The following is a 24,184-nucleotide window of genomic DNA, read 5'->3' as shown; positions in this document are numbered from 1 at the left end:
AGGAGGGTGAGTTTGCTGCACTCTGCTCCACAGAGTAGCCAATCTTCACCAGGATCTAGGCTGAGTGAGATAAGTAAGCTTCTCTCTCCATGCACCCCACATCTGTTTGAGGTGCAGCTTTCTGTCTCTTCATTTTTGGAGGGTAAAATGGGCTACACAACACTCCCTCCTGGATGCTCCCCTTCCCTTGCTGGTCAGACATAGGAATCCAAACTGCAGGATTAAGACTTGGGACAATTAGTATGGAAATGCCCAGGTTCGTCACTAGTCTGTCCTAAGCACCTCTTTGTTTGTCGGAGGATGGGCTCCCTTTGTCCTCCCTGAGGTCCCCTATTCTTAGGCTTAGGGATACTCGTTGCAGGGTACTTTACAGTCCTTCTCCTTGTTCCTAAGAGATTTGTTTACTCCAGTCCCCCTAGGCGGAGAGCTCAGCAGCTCCATTCCCCAAAAGTAGTGGGAAATAATGTTTTGTGATTTTCTGCATTCAAACCTAACCTGATTTCTCAACCAAGAAAAAAAGGGTTAAAAAGTTCTGGGCAATCCCTCCCTCCTCCCTGCCTGGCCTTGCCCCCTGCCTGGCCTTGCTGAAGTCTGCATTGGAATGTGAACTGTAGCAGTTTCAGTGGGAGAGGCAGAACTAACCTGAGAGAAAAAAGAAAAAAAAAAAAAAAGAGGTGCGTTTTAAACTCCTGGGCTGCTACACAACAGAACTAATTCATTCTCTAGGATTCTTGCTTTGTTTTGTTTTTCTTTAATGCTGTATTTCTGAGCTCATAATTTTGATCCTACATACCTAGGTTAATGATTTTTTTTATCAGTTCTATTTTTATCCAACTCTAGAGTTATTTTTAAACATCTGTGATTGTTCTCCAGTAAGTAAAGTTACAAGGCCTTTGATTTTATGTTATTTGTTTTTGTGTCTGATGTCATGTTTTGTCTGTATCAAAACTGAGCGCTCCTAAAATTAAAATTTAAAAATGGATCCAAATACTTTTATTCACGTGATTTAAAAGGGTTCAATTTAAGTTGGGTAAACTAATAAAAGTGAAATGTCTTCAGAAATAATTCGCAAGTCTCTAAGTAGTCAAACTAATGCAATGTTGATGTTAAACAATGTCTAATATCAATTGTTTCTAGAACTTTTCTTCAACAGGAAAGAGACAGCAAATACTGTTCAGGACACTTGTCTGATATCTTGGTTTTTGCAGAATAAGTAAATTAAATTTAACATGTATAGGACTACTCAAATGTGTTTGTAAAGACATCTGATTAATTTGCAAAGTTAACATGCTAATTGTTAAATAACATTAAGTACTCTTAAGTCCTTAAATTCCATGGGGTATCATACTTAAACATTATTGGTGTTTTCATAGGTTGGTAAATTAAAAAGTGTTTAAAATTGCTTTGTGTCATTACTAAAAACAAGGTTATTAAGAGTTATGTCCTAACAGGTAAAACCCCAACCCAGAGGGTGAGCGTTCCATCTGCTTCCTTACCACTTCCCCCTGCTCCCCCTCCAGTTCTGCAAAGCTCCAAGGAGCTCTTAGGTTTGGATTTAGAGTTACCATCTCCCCTCTCACTGTGTTTCAGTTAGAGTACTATAAACAACAAGGTATTTTATCTTGTTAAAATGGAGTAATTTATCTAAATCCAGAAATTTCATGAGAGTTGTTTCAGAATGTGAGCAAAAAGGTGTTGACAGAAAGGAAAGAGAAAATAAAAGGTTCTGGGTATGAAAATATATTTAGTAAAAGGGAAAAAAAATGTTTCTGGGTAAGAAAGTGTTTATGTGATAAAATATATGAAGGTCTAAGTAAGTGCTAAAAAAGTCTGTGTGTAAGTAAAGAACAAATGTCAACAAGTTTGCATGAAACTAAGTTGCTTACAAGTATGTGAGACAATCGGTTAAAGCTATTTAAGGTTTTTCCTAAGGAAAAATACTAATGTTCTGATATAAACTGAAGTCTAATCTATATGGTAAAATGACATGGTAAAATAACAAGGATTTGAAACACTAATTTTCTCTTAACTTTGTGTCTATTAAGTTTTATTCTTTAGAACAATTAGTCTTAAAAATTGGGGTATACACAATTATGGTTAAACAACTGTTAAGAGTATTGTACTATGTTACAGAGTCTACATTTTTCTTTAAAAACTAAATTTGGTAAGAAAAAAAAGTGTCAAGGTAATTGTGAAAGTCATTAGTTGCATATTAAATGTGTTCATATTTTCCAGGTATACAAGTTTTTAAAGCAGGAAATTTATCAAGTGTTGCTATTCTCCAGAATAAACTTGTCTGTAATGGTAATCTTAAACTTAAGGAGTACATTTTATTGGGGATTTATTTTTATCACTTAATATTCTATTATGGGACCTATTATCAATAAGATATAAATAAAATTGGTTACTTATTTCACTGAGATAAAAATTTAAATGTAAATGTATATCTAAGAGTTAGTGACAGACTGATTTGTTTAAAGGTTCATATCATAGAAGGTGAAAGCATTTTGCTATACAAAAGAAAACTTAAAAGCTCTCTCAGCCTTTCTTTGATTGATTCCTGTTTTGGATATAATGTTAGTCTGTGTTAACTAATGTTCATATAGACTCAGGAATCAATATATGTAAACTTCTTAAAATGACATTTAATAAAGAGTATAATGCGCAGTAGCAAAAATGGGATAACAATGTCTGAGATTGGGGTCTCTGACCACATGACTGTAGCATGCCTGGTGCCTGGAAGTGTTCCTGTGTAGGGGCACAAAATGCCTGGCTGCTGTGGCAGTGCCCTCCCTGGGGAGGCTCTGTACAGGAGTCCTTTCAGCTCTTACATTGATCTCAGGCACACAGCTCTTGGGCAGAGGAAAAAAAAAAGAAAAATTGTTTTGCTAGATAATCAGTGTTTCATCAGCTCCCTTCTCTAGTTCCTGCCCACCTTACGGTAACTTTGGACAGTGGACTTTTTTGAGAGCTACACAGAGCTCCTAACATTGCACTTTGCAGTTGTGGAAAGAGTTACGTAGATGTTCTAGTCTCTGTAACTCTCCTGAAAACAAAGAATAATGCTTACATAGTCTTTAACCTAATAATAAGACATGTATAAAGATTGCTAACATAACTCTTTGGATCTGCATCTCCATCAGAGAACAGAGCTCCATCTGATCTCAGCTTAATCTTCAAACTCTGTGTTTATAAATCTTTGTTTTCTAATACTCCTTTGCCCCTCACTGAACTTGAAAATTTGGTCATGCTGGTCATGGCAAAAGGGGAAAAACTTAGCTTCAGGATCAGAACATTTTACTTAAGATTCATGAAGAGCCCTGCCTTACCTGAAATAAGGCTCTGCCACACCCTGCTGCATGTTAGAGTGACTCCAAAATAAGTCAGACTTCAGCTTATTTAAAGTTATAGTCAAAAGATTGGTTTTTGTTGTAGAATTACTATGATCTCAAATAGGGGATATAATGTGGTTCTCAGTCCAAATTCAAGATAGCTATTATACAAGCTGAATATGTTTTTACTCTTGCTAATTTCATTTTGTAAAACTGTTGCTTGTTACTGTTTTGCAGAAGTAGCTGCTTCCAGAATATACAACCTAGGTAACTTGTGATAATAAGCCATCACCTATAGAACAGATAGTGGTAACTTCCAGTACTAATACAGACTCCAGTTAGATAAAAGGGTAAATAACTGTAAAGTTATGGACATTAAAGTTAAAGCCCAGTACTCTTACTTTATGACTGGTGAGACTGGCTTGCTGGATGATTAAGATCAAACTTAGAAATTGGAATTAAATACAGAGGACAAGAAAAAACAGTATCTTGCCCTCAAAGTCAGCCTGAACCCAGGGAATAAGGGGACTTCTCTAAGGAGCGCTGCAACTCTGGGTCACACAACCTCCTGATCAAGGAGATTGTTGAGACTAGAGGACGAAAAATCACTCAGTGCATCTGCTGCAGAGGAAAGTCATGGAAAAAGGGAGACATCCCTGACACTTTCAAGGAAAGCCATGTCATCAAGAAGACCCTGCCTAACCAATGGCACTGGTGGAACTAAGAAGCTGCTCTTAAGTTCTCTACGAGTGACCCCTGTGGGAACTCAGCTGACTCTTTAACAAGACAGGAACCAGGTCAATTTGACCAGCTTCATCTTAGACACCCAGCAAAACAGTTAAAACCCAAAATACAGCCATTTTGGGGCATTTAAAAGAAATAATAGTTAAATGTAACTTAAGATGTACACTTGTATTAGCCCACTAGAATAAAAACTGGAAGCTACAAATGAGAAAAAGATTCTTCAGCAAATGTGCCTGATAACTATCAAAAGAAACTGCCAGAGTCAGAAGTTTTTAGTCAGTTTAAGACCTTCCTAAGCTATACAGGTAGACTTAATCTATGTTTGCTAGTATGATTACCTAGCCCTAAGTAACAGAAGTATAGAGATCTCTACTAAACACAGGTTATATCAATAAAAGGATATTTTACAAAAATCAGATGACATTAAGTAGCTTAACTATATTTTCTGGGAACATGTATGACATTAAGAGTTAAATGTTGTGTTTACATTCCTGACAATCTGGACAATGTTAAAGTCCCCAAATGAAGGCCTTGTCCTCTCCAGCCTTTGCTAGGCCTAGTTATGGGAACAATTTCTCAGTTCTTCCACCTCCTGGTGAGAGATTGACTTCCGTCATTTTCATGATACTCAGTGACATGTTTCAGATGCTGCAACATTTACTTTGTACTAGTCTCCTTTCAGTACTCATGTCTTTTTGTTCTTCTCTCATAGAAGCACCCACCCCCAGATGATTTTACAATCTGCTCTTCCACAGCCAGACTTCTACCTTGGACTCCTCCATTGACCCAATTTAAAAAAAAAAAAAAAAAAGGGAACTCCAAGCTGCTTGCCCCACGCCACCCACTTCCAGCTCGAAGAAGTCAGAAAAGTCATCGACCCCCTTCCCCAGCAGCATGAAGTTCCTAAGATTAGAGGGAGAAATAAAGCCAGAATTAAGAACAGGTAGTTAGTGTAGAAATAGGGGATCGGGTCAAATCGAGGAAATGAAGGCCATGAAACCCATCTGCCTCTGGAAGTTGGAGACTGCCCCTGGGAGAATAAAATGTTAAGGGTCTCCAAAACTCATTGATTACCAAATTTACCTGCCTTTAAAGACTGTAAGCAAGGAGGTCTATGTGCAGCCCTAGGAGAAAAATGTTGTTTTTATATAGATCACTGTGGGATAATCAAGGATAATATGACAAAAGTCAGAGAAGGACTAGCAAACAGAAAGAAAAAACGGGAAGCTAGTCAGAGCTGGTTTAAATTCTGGTTCAATTTTTCCCCTTGGTTAACTACTCTGGTGGGACCCCTAGTATTGTTGCTACTAGCTGTAACTATAGAGACCCAAGATTGGCTCTCTAAATGTTCTTGGAAAGGGGGGAATGTTGAGAACAGGGTGTTATCTGTGCAGCTAGCTGTCTTAATTACCAGGATGCAGGCAGTTGCGACTGCTCCCTCAAAAGCCAATACAGCGCAAACAGGACTGCTGGGCCCCGTGCTTATCGAGGTTGTTAAGAAATATTTGACTGAGAAATGTGCAGCTGCCTAGAAATCTTATCTATCAAGGACAGGGGGGCCTAACTGCAACTCATCTCCTGCACAGTTCACCCCTTCCCTCCTCCCTTCTTCCTCTAGGGCCGTTCAGTTCTGGTGGGACCCAATGAGAATCAAATAGATTGGCAGGACCCAACCAGAGGAGGACTAATGTTTAGCTGTTCAAATGTTAACCAATTAAAAAGAACACTGTAAAACTGTTTGCCTTTCCTTATAAAAGCCTGCTGAACAAAGGCTCAGGGCCTCTTAGCGTCACTGGTTACCAAGTGCGCGGAGGACCAGGCTCGAGCTTGCTAATAAATGACTCTTTGTTGCTTGCATTGATCGTGGTCTCTGGTGGTCTTTGTGGGGTCTCGAGCCGCTGGGCACACCACTAGCTAGCTATCTTAGTCAGCCTACAAGTCTCCTTCTCAGTCATTGGTTCCTTGTTAGCCTCCGAAATTCCATATTTAGGAGAAGTTCCTGCACCATTCTCTCTCTCTCCCCTCCTCGCTTACATGCGCTCTCCTCCTGGCTTTCACTCTCCCTCTCTCTTGCACACATTCTCTCTCTCACCCTGCAGGGAGACACTCTGTCTGTCCACTTAATAAACTCTCTTGTATGAGTTCCTGCTTCTGGAGTGGTTTCTGGGTGCTTACAAGGTGACTGTTGGCCTTTTGAGAATCCTAAGAGTTTGTCCTGCTCTTTGCCATATAGTTTGCTTGAAACATGGTTGCAGCATACAGTTCTCACATTTAACATAACATGTGTTCTGTGAGGCATTATATTGTATTTCAATGGGTGCAGATAAAACAAATTTAATACACCTGTGAGGTAGAATTCCTTATGAATGGAAATGTTAAGATAGATAATATTTTTCATTTATTATATTGATTATCACTGTTCCAGATCTGAAGAGGCTCCGTGAAGGCACCCAGAAAAATCACTCCAGACACAGGAACTCACAGAAGAGATATTAACTGGTTGAGCAGAGTGTCTGCCCCCTAGGATGACAGAGAGAGAGAGAGAGAGAGAGAGAGATAGGCGGGGAGGTGTTCTTAAGCAGTGGAAGGTCCCAGGTTAATAATGATACCACCATTTACCGGTGACAAGTTCTGCTCCTTCTAATGTTAAAGATTGAACACTAGAGAAGCACGCCAAGGCAAGCATATTAAGCAGGTTTTATTTAAAGTTAATAATACAGACTTCTCCTGGCAGGGAGAAGGGGGCCATGGCTGATGTTCTAAAGTCCCAAGAAGTGAGCGCACCCTACATCTTTTATAGGTTAAATTCTCTTTTGTCCTCCAGTTCTCTCCCTGCTTATCTCTCCTTCCTGCTTATCTCTCCTTCCGTGCATTAAGTGAGAAACCATGGGCAGGGGGAGGGCCAGGGTGATTCAGGCAGGTAAGGGCCCAGGGGGCATTAATTAACACCTCCTTGTTTGCAGTCCTTGATAAAGGCAGGTAAATTTGGTAATCAATGGGCTCTGGAGATCCTTGACATTCCATTGTTCCAGGGGCAGTCTCCAACTTCCAGAGGCAGATGACTTTATGGCCTCCATTTCCTCGATTTGACCTGATCCCCTGTTTCTACACTAACTACCTGTTCCCAATTCTGGCTTCAATAATGATTGGACCAGTGGCTAATGAGGATGTTTGCAGGATAATGATCTAGGTTATAAAATGGTTAAGCGGGGATGCAGAGTAATGGCAGCAGCAAAATGGCAGGGTAGTGGTAAACGGCTGCAGCCTTGGTAACCCATTATCCCTTCACTCCTGAGTCAGACCTATTTTCCATAAAGTTTCCTGAATTGGCCCCAAATCCATTCTCATGGCAGGAGGTGATAATTCTCCCTCAGACCAGTACACAGAGGAGTTGGAGTATAAAACCGTTCTAAAAACCAATCTAGACTATCCCTGTTTGACAATTTCCATCCCAAAGCTCTAGATTCAGTGTCAATCAGTTCTCCCATAAGAACCCCAATTTATAACCTGATTTCCTACAACAGAACGATTTTGAAGATGGAGTGTAACACATTCAGACCATGGTAACAATTTATGTGACGCATCCCAGTGTCCATGGTAAGAGCATAGGTATCTGCTGAATGAGTTATTAAGTTCCTGCCATGCAGGTGAGCCTCTGCCAGTGAGGAAAATAAGCCTGTCCTCTTGATCCTGTGTGTTAGGGACATATGGAATCCATGTTTCAGACCCAGTGTAGTAACAACATGAGTTCTTGAGAGACATGCAAAGTGGGAGTTGAAAGTGTTGTGGGAATCAGGCAAGAAGTTGCAAAGGGCACTGGAAGAGTGGGAGACACCAAACTTTATATTACACCGGTACACCCAGGGGAGGTGAGCACTCTGATTCTGAATGCCCCTTACCAGTTTTCCACACATTTCTAGGCTATCTAGTGTCATAAATTTTCTAGTCTGAAATAATACATAGTTGTACACAAGGTTTCAAGAAATGATACATGATGTGTGTAACAGTTTTCAAGTAAGAAGCATGTTTACAGAAGCTGAGTGCTATAAGGGGACTCCTCTCATAAGGCCTTTGGTAAATAAATCTCCACCCTTGGGCCCTGGAGCCTTGCAAGGGGCCTGGGCGAGAGTTTTACACTTCAAAGGAATGTAGTTAGGTCCTAGGGAAAGTCCTTTACAATCCAAAAGAGAATGGAGATAATTAGGTTCCCTGTAAAGCAGCTGGCAGGGGAAAGGGGAGGAGAACTCTCTCCCTTTCCCAGGCACTAATTTTCACAGACAGTGTTCATAGTTTATTTTGTATCTGGTCCTGGGTTTGTTACCCACTACAGGAGAACAATCCCAAATAATTGAAAGAAAATCGTTTGGAGGCACCAGTAGTCAACGAGGGACCAGGCAAGAAGGCAGTGGAATTAAGTTAGAATGAAGGGGGAAGATCAAACCATGTTACTGGGTGAGCAATGGAAGGCTGTTAAATGTGAGCCCAAGAAGTCTCTGGCCACTAGTCATGCTCAAAGTTGTGCATATTATGAAGACCAGCACAAGGAACCTGTTAACAGGTTAGGAGCAGTGAATTGACCCATTTTTATCAATTGGCACTCAGATATTTTTGTTCTTTTCTTAACCTGCCCCCATTACATGGGGGTGTGCCTGCTCATTCTTATTTCTCATTCCTGGGCAGCATCGAGGGTCTCATACAACATGAAATCCCTCACGTGATATGTGGCATTAGCATGTTAAAAAAGTATGCCAGAGATGATTCTGAGGGAGCCAAAACCAAGGAAGAACTAGGCAGATGTCTCTTGCCTACTTTTTACTCCTGTGATATGTGCCATGCCCAGAGGGGCAATCTCACTAATACAGAAGGTCATATCCTTACCCAATACACTGCATTCTTAGAAGAGCAACTATGATCCTTTGAAAAACAGAAATCAGATTCCATAACACATGGACTTCAAAACCTGTAATGACCTCCCATGATACTTGGGATTAAAAATTCAAACTCCTTACCCTGGATTGCAGAGTGATTCAGCCACTGTTGCCTCTCTGACCTCACCTCCCCCTCTCCTTCTTACCTTCCATTCTCCAGCCACATCATCTAAACATCTGCAGTTCTACTCAATACCTTTGCACAGCTGATCACACTTCATGAGGTGCCTTTCTAGTATATTTATTTGGCTGATTCCATTTGATCATTCATGTCACCTCCTCAAGGAGATCTTCTCTGTCCAACTACTCTAAGGAGCTACCCAGTCACCCTCTATCAGCTGGTCTTGTTTCAACTTTCTTGATAGTCTTTACCAGTGTTTGATATAGTTTGGGTTGTTTATTGTCTTTCATTCCCCACTGAAATGAGATGTCCAGAGAGACAGGAGATTTTCTGAGTTGCTTACAGCTCTCTTCTCAGTGCCTACATTGATATGTGACCCTCATCAATATTCAATCCATATTCCTGGTTGTTCACATATTGCTGAGATAAAGGTCTCACTGTTCCCAAAATCAGTTACATGGATGGGCTAGCCAATTATGGAGATATCCAAGGTACACAATGAGAAAAGATCCATTATGATCCTGAGACCAAGTCTTCTCCAGAAGGCAGTCCAAGCTAGAAGCATAATTCTTAAAGGCTAGATGACTTCATTTGCTACCATGCCCATGAGTCTATGCTACCCAGTGCACCTACAATGAAAAAGAAATATTTTTGTTACTTTAAGGCTTTCATAGATGATGGTTTACAGCCATCAGGACAAACAACTTTAAAAGGTGAGCAAGATTCTCAGGGGGATGCTAGGTGAAGTGCATGAATTGTAACACTACAACAACCTATCTAGAACATTGCTAAGGATTCTGAAAGCAGAAATGGAATGTGTATTAAAGAGAACTTGTTCACACTGGTAAAATGTTTGCTGTGAACCCATTGGGAACATTAAAATGACAGAATTTGAAAAGTTAATACTTGGAAAGAAGAAGATGGGATGAACTGGTTCAAATATAGGGAAATGTCTCAAATGCACTGGAATCTTTTAAGCTTGTACATTATTATTGCATGCATATGATATTCGTTTTCACTTGAGTTGGAATTACCTGGTGATATTGTCCCTTCAGAAGAAGGTTACAGTAAATCCATAACATTGAGATTAATCTGGGGTTTTGAGTGCCACCTATAGTTTCTTGAAAGATTGGTCTTTCCTGTCAGCAAGAAAAATGACAAGTTAGCAAAACAAGTTCTTATGCATGCTTGCAAAGATCTTTAACATGTGTGTTTGTTAAAATTAATCATTAAATATGTATATGAAGAATCAGTTTAATTTGAGACATACTTTGTCCTTTATTTCTGGCTAGTGAGCTATGTGTTACATAATTTATTTCCTAATAATTCAAAATCTTTGTTTTAGGTAAAAGATGCAATCCCAAGTTTGAGAATTACAAAAGAGTTAAATGAGATAGGAAATTTTATGGTTATTTGGAGCAGTTCAGGTGAGGGAATTTATCATTTTATATTTGGTTCACATATTTATTTTATAAATTGGCTTATACGTAGACAGTACACATTTTGTATTTCTAACTTAAAAGTTTTTTAAAAATATTTTTATTTGTTCTCTTATCTATGTATGATAATAAATATATTTTGATATATTATGCATACATGAAGTATAACTTCCCATTCTTGTTTTTGTACAAGATGTGGAGTTACACTCATCATGTATTGGTATACAAACATAGGAAAGTTATGTCTTGTTGGAGGCTGTGCCATGTTGACCAGATCGGCAGCAAGGAGGTTAATTGACATAAGCACACTCAGGTGATTTATCGTCCACGCACACAATGTATGCGCATGTGTTCTCAAGCACTCCTAATTGTGCCTGCTAGGACATCTAGCGTCTTGCTAATCTTGGCGTAAGAGGCGTGGCCCTGCTCTCTGCCTCCTGGAAGTGATATAAGCGTAGGTGGAGCGAGACAGCGAAAACACAGCAGCAGCTAGCAGAAGACACAGCAGCTAGCAGCACAGCAGCTAGTAGAAAGAAGAACACAGCAGCTAGTAGGAATAGGGCAAGAAGAAAGAAAAGACAGCAGAAGCAGCAGCTAGTAGAAAGAAGCGGCACAGCAGCTAGCAAAAAGCGGCGTAAGGCAGATCGCAGAGTGGCGAACTGAGACGCATCACTAAAGCACCTTAGGTAGACACACCCTTAGTTCACAGGATGCAGGACGCACCAGTAAGAAGCAGCAGAAAACTAAGAAGACATAGATATCTCTGAAAGCAAAGTCTCTCTCTCCCTCTCTCCCTCCTCTCAAAGCAAGTAAGCCTCATTTCCTCTATCCTCTATAAACAAGCAAGCAAGGAAGCAGCCCAGAGATAGAAGTGGCTCAGTTTCCAGTCCACCACCCATAAGACCCATGCAAATTGTTGCTGCAAGTGGTGACAAATATCTGCGGATTTGGTACCGCAAAGAGCCAGCAAATGTCTGAATACTTGTACTGTCTTTCCTATTCCCACCCCACCCTTCCCTTCATTCTCCTCTGTCTAATCTGATGAACATCTCTTCTTCCCTATCCCCCAAATTGTGTGTTATCATCTGCCTCTGAGAACATTTGGCCTTTGGTTTGTGGGGACTGGCTTATTTCATGCAGCGTGATAGTCTTTAGTTTTATCCATTTACTGGCAAATCCCATAATTTCACTGTTCATTGTGTCTGAGTGTATGTAATTCAGTGTGTATATAACCACATTTTCCTTACCATTCATCTGTTGAAGGGCACCTCATTAGGTTCCATAGCTTAGCCATTGTGAATTGAGCTGCTATAAACATTGATGTGGTCATGTCCTTATAGTTTGCTGATTTTAATTTCTGTGGATATATGCTGGCCTAGGAGTGGGATGACACTATAATTTTAGTGAGGGATGAAGAATTGCATGCCACTACATTTATACTCCTTGAACAAATTGATTTAGTCAGCCATTCAACACGTGTGTATTGGTTACCTCTTGTGTTCTAACACTGTTTAAGACCTGGGGCACATAAGAGTGAACAATGCAGACAAGAAAATTTCCTGCCTTCAAGGATGTTACATTTTACTGATGGTCAAAGGTGTAATGGAGAGTAAAAATAATAAACACAACAGTAAGTAAATTACATAGTGCATTTAAAATTTCAGAGCACTATAGGAGAAGTGGTCTCTGGTGAAGGGAATCAGATAGAAGGGAGGGAGAAACGCCAAGAGGTGATTGGTAGTTCCAATACTGTAGTCAAAGAAACTCTCACTGAAAATACGTGATTTGATAAAACACTTGAAGGAGGTGAGGAGAGCATTCCAGGCATGGAACAGCAAGTGAGCTCAGTATGTCTGGAGTAGAGTGAGTGAAAGGGAGCATAGCAGATCAGGCAGATCCAGAGTGAGAGAACCAGTGCAGCCTGGTTTTCTGAATGAAGTTTTATTAGAACACAGCTAATGTTCATTTGTTTACCTATTCTGCATGGCCACTTTCATGCTACAACTGCAGAGTACAGCTGTGCAGACAGAGACGGTCTAGCTCACAAACACTGACTTATTTACCATCTCTCCAGCTTTGTATAGAAAAGGTTTGTAACCCCTCACATGGGTAGAGATAGGCAGGAAATGGTTAGGGGTTATGCTAAAAGTAAAATGGAAGAATGTAGTTAGAAATGAATAGGTTTTCTAGATGCAATGTGAAGAGAGACCAGATGGAATTTCCTAATATTCTGACTGTGTGGTTGGGAGAGAAAGATAGGAGTGAAATTATGTCAAAGGTTTCTGGCCTGGGCAACTGGGAAATATTAAAATAAGGAAAGTATGCATAGGCCAGATCCCCCCCTCCCTACTTCCACCAGGGGAAGGAGAGCAAATTGGAGATTCTGCTTCATACATGTTTAGAAAGTAGATTCAAAGAAAAGAAAATGACCCGTTTGGACTAGAGGACACGTCCAGATTCTCCACCTGTCCTGCAGACCTATTCTCTCTTCCGTTGGCCAGATGTCCCTTTCTCATGAACCCTGAAGCTGTTGTTTGACTTCTCATTCAAAACACCACCTGAGCAAGCACAGGCACTAGGTGCCATGTTGCTTAGAGGGAATTCACATTCTGCCTCAGAGTCTTATCTATTTGGGGGGAAATGGAGCTCTGCTTCAGGGAACTGAAAACAGAAAGGTCCTAAATTTAAAATAATTACATTAAAATGTTAATCAGAATTTCAGAAAGATGAAGGCAGCAGTGCAGTTATGACCCTCCCTAAACACAGAAAAGAAAAAGATGCGTTAGGACTAGGGGCCATTGAAATAGATCAAACAAAGCCAAAGCCGTGGAGTACTATTTCCCACAAATATAGAGAAGAGTTTTCCCTATGAACTTCAGAACTAGAGGATAGGGAAAACCACCAGCAGGAGGCACCAGAGCTGCCTGGCAGTTCTACTTGCAGCAGAGAAAATGGGAGACTGGAGGCTTTCGCACCTCCAGCAGACATTCCCTGGAAAGTACTGCAGGCCAGCAGAGGGGTTTTAGCGAACCACAACATAAGTACAGTTGGTCTTGTATATCTATAGGTTCTACATCTGCAAATTTAACCAACTTCAGGACAACAACATGCATAAGAAAAATCACATCTGTACTAAAAACAGGTTTTTTTGTTTGTATTCCCTAATCAACATGGTAAAACACCTATTTACAGAGTATTTATGTGGTATTATGTATGATAAGTAGTTAGAGATGCTTGAAAGCATACAGGAGGATTTGTTCATTCTCTACACAAATACTACCTCATTTTACATAAATCTTGAGCATCTGAGAATCTTGGTGTCTGTGAGGAGTCCTGAAAAGCATTCTCTGTGGAATCCAAGGAGCAGCTGTAAGTACAAGTGTCCCATGATGGAATCTGAATGGCTGAAGCTGTCCAGTCCTTCTCCTCTCTTGAAAAATGAATAGCCAGTGCTCCTTTTCAGAACATGGCCCCACACAGAAGAGGAATTGCTGGGAGGAACAACAGACACAAAGGATAAAACTGCAGGTGGAAACCAGCCAGAAACTCTTAGAAAGCAAGCCACCATGTTTTTGAATACTACAAGAAGAATAGAAATAAGAAGGAGGAGAAGGAGGAGACCAGGGGAAGCAGACCAGGAGGAGTAGGGGAGGAAGGAAAGAAGGGGAGAGCAGAGAAAAGAGGTAGAGGGAAAGGAGGAGGAAGCTGTTGTCCCATTACATTAGAATCTTTATCCTCAATCATACTTTTACAAACCAAACTCATTTCACATAAAAATGCATAGGAAGAAAAGATTAAAACCAAATCCCATATAAAGGTATTTTAAGAAAAGGAAGAATAGCATTCTCTCAGACAATGAGAACACATCACAAAAGAACCGACCAGGCAGATCAGATGTAGCCCTCTATTTCAAAACTGGCTAAAAGGCATTAGGAAAAGCAATGCAAAATATGACAGAACATGAGAGGAGAATGAGGAATTCTCATTAATGGATGCAGGTTTCTGTTTGGGATGGTGAGAAGATTTGGAGATGGATAGTGGATAATGCTTGAATAACACTGTGAATCTGCTTAATGCTAAGGAGTTATCCACTTAAAAGTGGTTGAAATGGCGAGTTTTATGTTACATATTTGTTCACAATAACAAAAGAGCAACATAAATGGGGATTAGATGAGATACTGGAACTCATATGGAGACTAAACTAAAGAGAACATAGAGTCAGTGAACATAATAGATAATGCCTAAAAGAACAGAAAATTTTTTAAAACATCAAAAATTATTCCAGACAAATGGTAAATATAAAGGGCAAAAAAGTTAGGCACATTCTAAAGAGAATAATGCAAAAACACATAGGAATTGAGTATGCTATAAAGGTGACATTTCTAATCAGTGGGGCAGATCATTGGATTAATTGTGATAGATACATTCTGGGGTTAAGTAAATAATTTCTCTGGAAAGACTGGAAAGATCCCAAAACTGGCAAAAGCAGATATCTCCTCCTCTGGAGTGGGAAAGATGGTGGCTGGAAGATTTGAGATGAGTGAATTTCCACTGAGTACTCTTCCTGAATCTTTCTCATTGTTTTATGATGTGAATATTACTTCCAAAGACTGAATGCCACAGTTCAAATTCCAGATTCCCAGTTTATGGATAGCTCTTAATCTAGAGCAAATTATTGACCTTATCTCGTTATCAGTGAAAAGGGGGCCTAAGTTTGAGCCAAAAACTGGCAATAAATGTAAATTAGTGTGAAAACAACACAAAGACCACCAGTGATGTGTGGATAAACAAAAGTGGTATTATGATATTAGGTAGTGTCAAAAGGGATGAAGGACTCGCATTTTACAGCACAGATAATCCTTGAAAACGGTCTTCTAAGTGAAAGAAGCCTAACATAAAAGTCACATATTGTATGATTCCTTTAACATGCAATGTCCTGAAAAGGCAAAACCAGAGAGATTGATGACCAGGGTGAGGAGGGAATGGGAATGACCTCTAACAAGAGGCAGGATCTCTTTTTGAGATAATGAAAATATTATGTATCAGATAGTGCGGATGTGTGCACAACCTCGAAAAATTACTAATGCCACTGAACTGCACACATTTTAATGATGAATTTTATGTTATGTGAATTTTATCTCCAGAAATAATTTTAAAATGTAAATTAGTAATCTTTGTATGGTGATGATGCACTGCCTCCATCATCTTCTTGCGCCACTGCATTCCTTTCCTATCCTTCCCTACTGTCCCTCAGCCTCTAACAGGGCAGCATTGCCCAGCACTCTGGCCTCGAGAACAGACGGCATACAATTGAGCTTCCGAGTCCACTGGCTGTTGGCTGGCGTCCCTCACGGTCTGCTCGTATGGGGTGGATTTGGACGCCAAGAACTGATGTTTCTCGTGAGCGAGGGTTGATGGCAATGGTTCCTGAAGGCTGCACGTGCCGCAGTCAGTGGAGGAGCTGACAGTTTAGTATTTATCCTTGTTTTGAAGTGTGATCTCAGCTACTGGTAATGTCTGGATGCTGTGCTCTGAAAGCCAGGCTGGCTGCCAGTTGGCACTTGCGATCACAGAGGACTTGAGGCCATAGGCCTCAGATTGACACCTTGTTTCTCTGCTTACAATTTGATCCTACAGCACTACATCATTAGTAAAGTGGCTCAGTGATACTGGCCTTGTGTGTTTGAAGGCTAATTAAAGCACTGCAGCTCTGCTGCCCTGGTGCATGGGTGTTGAGTAAATGGTGATTTATTCCAGGCCATGTTCTGGGTGGGCCTCCTACTGCTGCAGTTCACTTGGCTAGGTCCCAGGTTATCAGCTGCCCTCAGGATATTTGTGAACCCTTGCCACTGCAGGTAGATTCCCCTATATTTTGTATTCACCTTCCCCAGCTATGATTTAGGTGATCCAAACATGCTGGAAGATGTGCCCTGAATCTTATTTTCTAGAATGCCTTTCTGGTAGGTCATAAGACCTAGGCCATTCCCCATGCGGGTTTTTTGCATTTCTTCTTGTCAACCTGAAACCTTCTTCTGCCATCTTCAATTTGGTTCAGCTTTTATGTTTTAACCCTACTCTCAAATCTTGTGTCTTACTTCAGTCATTTTATCCATTCGTGATTCTTTTTATACTCTCCAGAATCTTCTTTTTCCCTTGCTAGAAATGGATTGTATTCCTTCTTCTATCCTGTCCTTTACCCCTGTATCCCTGTCCAGGTTCAGTTCCTATCTTCTCACTCAAGTGTGATCCCCACCTCTATCAAAGAAACCACAGTTACCAGCAATTTAAAACTGAAAAGTTCTTTTATTACATACCTATTAATCAATTCTATTACATTTCTTTATTCAATGTTATTGTTAAAAGTATATCAGAATGAAAAAAAATTTATCTCTATATATGTGGAAAAGCATTTGCTAACCAAGTGGTAGCAAAAGGTCTCTTTATTATCTATTAACCAAATCTATTACATTTCTTGGTTCAATACAATTAATTTTTGAAAATATATCAGAATGCATACCTACTTTTATCTACATAGATGTGGAAAACTATGGGATACCCAAGTGGTACCAGAAGACCTCCTTATTATTTACCTATTAAAAACTTCTTTTATATTTATTTAATTTTGTTTCAAAATATGTCAATGAATAAATTTGTACATCTCTACCTATAAATATACATATGGAAACCTATTTGGTTTTCAAATGGTACCAAAAGTTCACTTATTATTTATCTATGAATCATTTCTATTACATTGTTTTATTCAATTTTATTATATTTTGAAACTATCAGAATGAATGAATTTTTAACTATCAATCTGTGTATTATATGTGGAACAAAACTGGTACCCAAGTCGTACCAAAAGGGCTCTTCATTAGCCATCAATTCTCATGGTACCAAAAGGCCTCTTTATTACTTATGTATTATTTGACTTTATTACATTTCTTCATCTACTTTAATAATATTTGAAATCATATGAGAATAATAAATTGGTATCTATATACATATGGAAACTAACTGGCAGCCATGTGGCACCATCAGCCTTAGCAGCTCTTACATTGTATAGCCATAGTAGTGAGCAATTTCCATCTCTCTTTCCCTCTCAATGAAAAACTGCACTCACCCCAAAGGATATTTGGCAGCATTCTCACGCTCTCGTTGAACCTTCTTCTTCATGGCTTCCCGCTCAGGCCTCTGCTCTTCTGTGATGGGAGTTGACATTACTGGCTCAGGAACATTGGGTTTCCTCCATGGAATTGGTTGTAAGGCAAAGTCTTGGAGCAGATATCGGTTTTGAGGCTTGGGCGCTTGGGACTGGAGCTTGTTCACAAGGGTGGAAACAGGGCCCCGCTGGACAGAAGTGCAAGATGATGCTCTGTAGGCTGCAGGCCTAGAGGCAGCAGACTGAGGGACACTAGGCTGGGTAGATGTGGTGAAGCCTGAATGGATTGAATGGGATACAGCTGGCTGAGCTGGCTTGGCAGGATGCATCAAAGATGTGTTGGCAGGAGCGGTCGAAATTGGTTGACTGCCCTGGGTTGAGCTGAGCTGGTGGAAGCAGGCTGGGCAGGGTAAGCCACAGTGGGTCTACGTGAGGCCAGAGACTGTGGCCTGCGATATACAGGTCGAGGTTGAGGTTTCTCTGAGGACAGAAAAGGCAAAGGCACCAATTTAACCTTCCCAGGAGGTGGAAGCTCATGCTGAGATGGAGATGGACACTCTTTGGCAGCACTGATATCTGGTTTCTGGGCTCTGACTTGAGTTTTCTCAGGACCTTTAACCTGCAGCCAGGGTTTCCTAGCTGGGCACGGACGGGGATCTTTGTTACTGCTTGAGTTTCCCAGGGCCCGGGAGGAAGAGAGCCCAGGATTCTTATCATTCTTCTTCCCCAGTGCATGAAAAACCTGCACCGACTCCAGCATGTGCATGCCTAGATAACTTCGAGGCTTTTTAAAGGTCTCCTGGCTAAGCTCAGGTTGATTTCTCTTGCGCTTTGCCTTAGGAACCATTGGCTTCTCTTCTGTCTTGACCTTGTTGCCTGCCTGCTTACTGTCTTCTGCTCTCTTGAAGCTGTTTTCTCTGCTCCTTTTGGGCTTTTCCTGCCTAGGACCCTTGGCTTGCTGTTCCTGCTGGGTGCAGCCTTTTGAGTGTTCCTGTTAAAAGGCTTGGCTCTGTTCCCAAGAGCCCCGTGACTGTCTGCATCCCTGCAAGCAACTTCTCCCTGTAATGTGCACTCTGGGGGCTTTGGCTGCATTTTGGCCTCAGGAGTCCCATCAGGAGGCTCTGAGGCTTTATGTTTGTTCTCCTAACTTGATCAGCATGGTCCTTTATGTCACTTGAGGTTACCTGCTCCTGATTCACCATGATGTCTCTATTATCATTGGCTTTTATGATTTGAGGACTTCCAGGTTGGTCAAGGTCTTTGAAGAAATTGAAAATTTCGGGAAGGTGAATATCCCCCACCAGTGCAGTGAGGTCTGCAAAATCACTGCTACATTCAATCCCATTTTCAAGTGTGCCTTGGTCCTCAAGACTCAGGCTACTCTTTCCCAGATTGTTATGTTCAGAATGAGGCGTCTCCTCTTGGTCCAGAGGACCAATGGAGGCCAAGAGCTGGTGGATATCAGAGATTTCTAAAGGGAGTAGTGGAGGATCCTGGTTTTCTATTGCAAACTTGTAGGCATCCAGAGGGTTTGAAAGCATGACTTTAATCTCATCCAAACTGTTACTGTCTGTTTGTTCCTTGCTTTGAGTTAGAGGCAATGCTAAGAAATCAGAAGAGCTCTGACCTGGAGTTATTACTGAAATGTCCCCAAGATCAGTTGGTGGGTTACTCTCAAGTATTTGGAGTTTTTGGATACTTCTGCTACTGCAGGAGTTGAGGAATTCTGGGGGTTGTGGCAGACAAAATGTCTGACTTGGATGTCGCAATCCCACAGAAGCCTCTATTCCTAGGGAAGTTTCCATCACTGCAAAGGAATCAAGGAGAATGGTAAGTAGGATGCTCCCCCTCCACAGCAACACAGTAATCAGGGAATCTGCCAACTGTGGAGAAGGCATTTCTGGTAGTTCTTCCTAAGGACCATGGACAGGTCTCTGTTAGGAGCTAGGTGCTGACCCTTAGTTACAGGTGATCACTAGTGTCCTAGATTTGGGCTGGCAACATCATGAAGGCAGCATGGCTCTTCGGTAGCACACTTGCCTTTTATGTGGGAAACCCTCAAAAATGTTTTATGAAGCCTATCATTCTTATGTAGCATGCTCTGAGTTCTCTCCACTCTCCCAAGAATATATGAACACTGAGCACCATGAACTAGGAGAGGATGGAGCACTTCCTTATGAAGTATATGTGAAAGGACAGATTTTGAGACACCTGCTTTGTAATGATCTCTGAGTACACAGTTTAAATGCTGGAATAAATTAAGAAAATTAAACTATCACTACCATGGTCAGTTTTGAAGTATCTTCCCAAGGGACCACAGCAAGATTGGGAAATATATTCAAAATATGTTGGTTTAGTGGGACTGATCTACCAGACAGTGAAACTTAACCACCTTCATTGTGCTCCTAGAGGTCTCTTAAATGCATCATGGATGGCCATTACAATATCCTGCATTCTCATCTTACAGAGTCTGAAATGCAGAATGCTGAATAAGGAGAGGAATTAAAGTCTCAGGAGTTAAATTCTATGAATCTGTAGACCCACAGCTCCCAGCTGCCTAATTGTCCCTCCTTTTGATTGCTGATCTCGTTCCTTCCCCATGTTCCTGTTCATACTCACCTTGAAAACTTGTTCCTGTGATAGGTTGAGTAGACACAGAGTAGTAGTTGCCAGGTGTAGAGACTGATGGTAGGACATTTGTGGGCTGAACCTCCTTCAGCACCATCACCATTTCTGGTTGAGGGGCAGTGGCCCTACTTTCTGCATATGACACAGAGCCATAGGATTGCAGGTAGGGTCCAAGATCTCCAGAGAGCAGAGGCCCCAGAGTGTTTTGATCATAGAAGTAGACCTGGCTTCCTTCTTGGTAGGGAAGTGACAGGGTATGTGCCTGATTTGGAATCTGAGATGCTGTCACCTGGACAAGCCTGGCCGTCAGTGATGGATACTCAGGGACCATGGCATTGGCATCTGAAGTTGTATCATATTGGGCTGTCATAGACATGGAAGGAGCTGCTGTGTCCTGATCAATGACAGTCAGAGTAAAGTCCCCCAGTGAAGATGACTTCTTTTCAGCACCTCCCGTGATATCCCACTCAAAAACACTTGGATAGGAGGCAGGTGTCATGGGGATCTGGTGTTGGCTAGTAACCCCAGACAACATGGCTGTGCTAGAATGTTGATAAAGGTAGGCACTACCCATGAGTGGCTGGAAGGAGGTGCCGGAGTTTGAAGGCAGTAGCCATGCTGAACTGACAGCTGGAGCAGAGACTCTGGAGAAGTTACATGCACTTCCTGTTAGGGAAGCTGCATTGCTCACCACAGGAAGAGAGAGAGGCAGAGAATTTGCAGTTCCAACTATGGAAGAATTCTGGAAATTTTCTGTAGGAAGCAAGAGGGTGATGAGAAAATTGATGAGACTCATGGATTTCTAAGATACTTCAGAAATGGTATTATCTAAAGGTTGTGGCAGTCAGGAAGCCTCTAATACCAGCAATTATTGAGATACCCCAAATGAAAACAATTTGCATGCCGCAAGTGTTGGAGCTAATTGGTACTCTTCTGATGAACTACAGTTTCTCTCCAATTGGGCACAGAACCCAAGTGGTCTATTTCACACATTGTTCCCAACAAGCATCCTTCTCCCTAATAGCTTTCTTTGAGCCTGCTCTAGTATTGGCCCATTAATATGCCCTAGAACTGCAGCATTTTAGAAGTTAGATAACATCAAATGTTATCAGTTTGCAAGTGAGTAAACCAAGGATCAGAGAAGTATCACTGACTTGTTCAATATCAGCTCCAGGTTATGAATCAGGTTCAGTGGCACACACCTGTAATTTCAGTGTTTCAGGAGGCTGACACAGGAGGATCACTAGTTAGAGGAGATCTGGCTAATTAGGGAGAGACTTTATTAAAATAAAATTTAAAACGTGTGTGGGATGTAGCTCATTGGTAACGTTTCCCTAGATTCAATCCCTGGTACTGCAAAAAAACAAAATCCAAACTAACTCTCCTCTTCCCCCTCACATGCAGAAGCAAAAACTGAAGGAAAAGAGCACTATTAATCTGGACATGGTGGGTGGTCCTGTGGTGCACATGGGAAGTTGAGGTACTGGGATTGCTGGAGCCCAGGTATTCAAAGCTAGTCTGGTCAATTTAGCAAGATCCTGCCTCAGAAACATAACAAAATATACTGGGGATTTAGCTTGTTGTAGTTGTTGTAGCATGCTTGCCTAGCATATATGAGACCCTGGGTTCAGTCCCAAACCCCGGGAAGGAAAAAGAAATGTAGGAAGGAAGGAAGGAAGGAAAGAAGGATCAAAATTGTATACACAGTAGAGAACAAAACAAGAAGTGTAAAGTAATTTCATCTCTGTGCTTGTTCATTTTCTTGTAAATATTATCCACATGAAGTAAAAGATATTAAAATCCCACTAGGTAGATATTTCAAATAACATAAAAACATTTTCTGATAAGAATTTCAGTCATAAAAATGTAGAAAACATGCTTTGCAAGGGCATTGAAAGATAAATTTATTATCAAAACATAAATATAATCATGTTTAACAGAAAAATGTTGTCCCAAAAGTCTGAAAGAAATATCACCACTAGAATACAATAATACAATTGAAACAAAATTTTTTGATGTTTACAGGAACAGGGATTTGAACCAGGGGTTTGCCCATTCTAAGTATGCACTCTACAATGGACCACCACTTCAGCCCCAAATAATTCTTTGAAATGTAGAAAAAAACAAAGTTAAAAATAATATTTTTTTAGATAAAGGTGGAATTTGAGATGTGGAGCTTGAATTTTTATTCTTACATAGCTCTTTCTTTTAATTCTGAGGTTTAAAAAACATTAATGACTATTTGTATATGCTCCATTGAACGAAGAAAACTATTGTAAAGATGAAAAATAGCTTCTGCTTAAAATTACATATCACACAAAGGAACGCATTCTCTGATGCTGGTTATGGTAAATCATTTTTTAAAAATCCATGTGGATTAAAAAGCAGAGTAAAATAGGACATGGAAAATGCTGTTTCCCTAGCCCTGCCTGTACATTCAGAGGAAGAATCAATTCTAAAACATACTTCAAAAATATCACTTTCAAACTGCCCAGGTCATCTGTGTTCAAAGAGGCCACAGAAAAACTCCAAAAAACCAAATGTAACTTTTCTGAGACACTGCTTTCCCCAGTGATACCCTAATTCTACCCTTTGTTTCCTTGCTAGTCCATTAATCAAGACATTTTCTCAACCAACCTCAATTGTCCAGTGCTGGGAAGATTTCCCTGTATACTTTCTCTGTTCATTTGAAATCTTTGTTTCTCTTGCACATTCCATCCCAACATCCTATTTTTTTTCTTGAGAACAGCTCCATGTTCTTCATCTCTTTTATTCTCACATTTCCTTCTCCCTTATTTTAATATTTTCTCCCCACCACCAAGTTTCTGTTGCCCAGTGCTTCAACAGTCCCAAACTTACTTCCCCTGGAATATCTGCCTCCTTATAGTCCTGTCCTCTCCCTCCCCTCTTCCTCGTTCTCTTTCTACATAGTTTAAACAGAAAACTCCAAAATGTGTGAATGTCTGCTTTAGAACAGCACTAAATTTGAAATACTGAAATGGAAATATTGGTGGGGGGAGACTGTTCCAGATGAAACCTCTTGGTACACAGTGTGAGTTTTCTTCTCTACCTCAGATTTCTCTTTTTCTGTTGAAAAAAAGACATGCCCAAAATCAGATTTCATTCTTTATAAACATGCCTCTTAAGACTCAATATTAGAAAAGAAAGGGACCAGTGCACAGTCAGTCTGTTATCCTCCTAGTTCAGATGAGGAAACAGATTTTGTGAGAGAGTAAATGATCATCCATCCCATACCTAGTACATGTCAGTGAAAACTCAAAATAGGTCTCCAAATTTCTACTTCCATCCTTTTCCATATTATTCTAAGCTAATTGGAATTCCAATAGTACATTGAGGCAGCAAAATGTCTAATGAAAAACTTTTAAAAGTTTCTTTCCTTACCTGACATTGTCAGAGAAGAGGTAACATCAATTGCAGATGCAAAGGATGAGGAGACCACCCCAGAGGATGTCTGGGTGACTGAGGCTAGAGAATGCATGCTTCCCAGTATGGAGTTCACTGGTCACTGGCCACTGGCCACTGGTCACTGATGACTGGTTACTGGTCACTGGTCACTTGCGATGATCCAAATTTGCTTACAACTCCATGGAAACCCTAAGATTCTACCAGGTGGCAGTAGGTTTGGTGGGAGAATGATGTCACAAAACAGGCAGTTTAAAGGTATGAGGTAGCCAATAGGGAGGTCAGATTCCCAACCAGAAGGTGGGATTGGGTGGAGAAACTGACAAGAGAGTTGATTGGGTGGAGAAGGTGATGGGAGACTTATCATTGAACCTAAATGGCCAAGCTCTGGGGAGGTGAAATCCTGCAAG

General features: G+C 40.7%; 1 pseudogene across 1 annotated transcript in view; it reads right to left on the bottom strand.

The window, feature by feature from the left end:
* LOC306644438 (uncharacterized protein C2orf78-like) overlaps positions 1 to 23,850 on the bottom strand; it is a 96,690-nt pseudogene extending 72,840 nt beyond the window's left edge. Inside the window, exons 1-3 of the transcript in view lie at positions 23,754 to 23,850; positions 20,343 to 21,104; positions 17,726 to 19,530 (exon numbers count right to left, since the gene is read on the bottom strand). The product of the transcript in view is annotated as an uncharacterized protein C2orf78-like (transcript). The remainder of the gene's footprint in view (positions 1 to 17,725; positions 19,531 to 20,342; positions 21,105 to 23,753) is intronic.
* Positions 23,851 to 24,184: the final 334 nt, after the last annotated feature.

This window comes from Sciurus vulgaris (assembly GCF_902686455.1).
Source record: "Sciurus vulgaris genome assembly, chromosome: 14".
Classification (NCBI taxonomy): domain Eukaryota; kingdom Metazoa; phylum Chordata; class Mammalia; order Rodentia; family Sciuridae; genus Sciurus; species Sciurus vulgaris.
The sequence above is the reverse complement of the archived record's forward strand: the minus strand, read 5'-3'. Positions and strand labels throughout refer to the sequence as shown.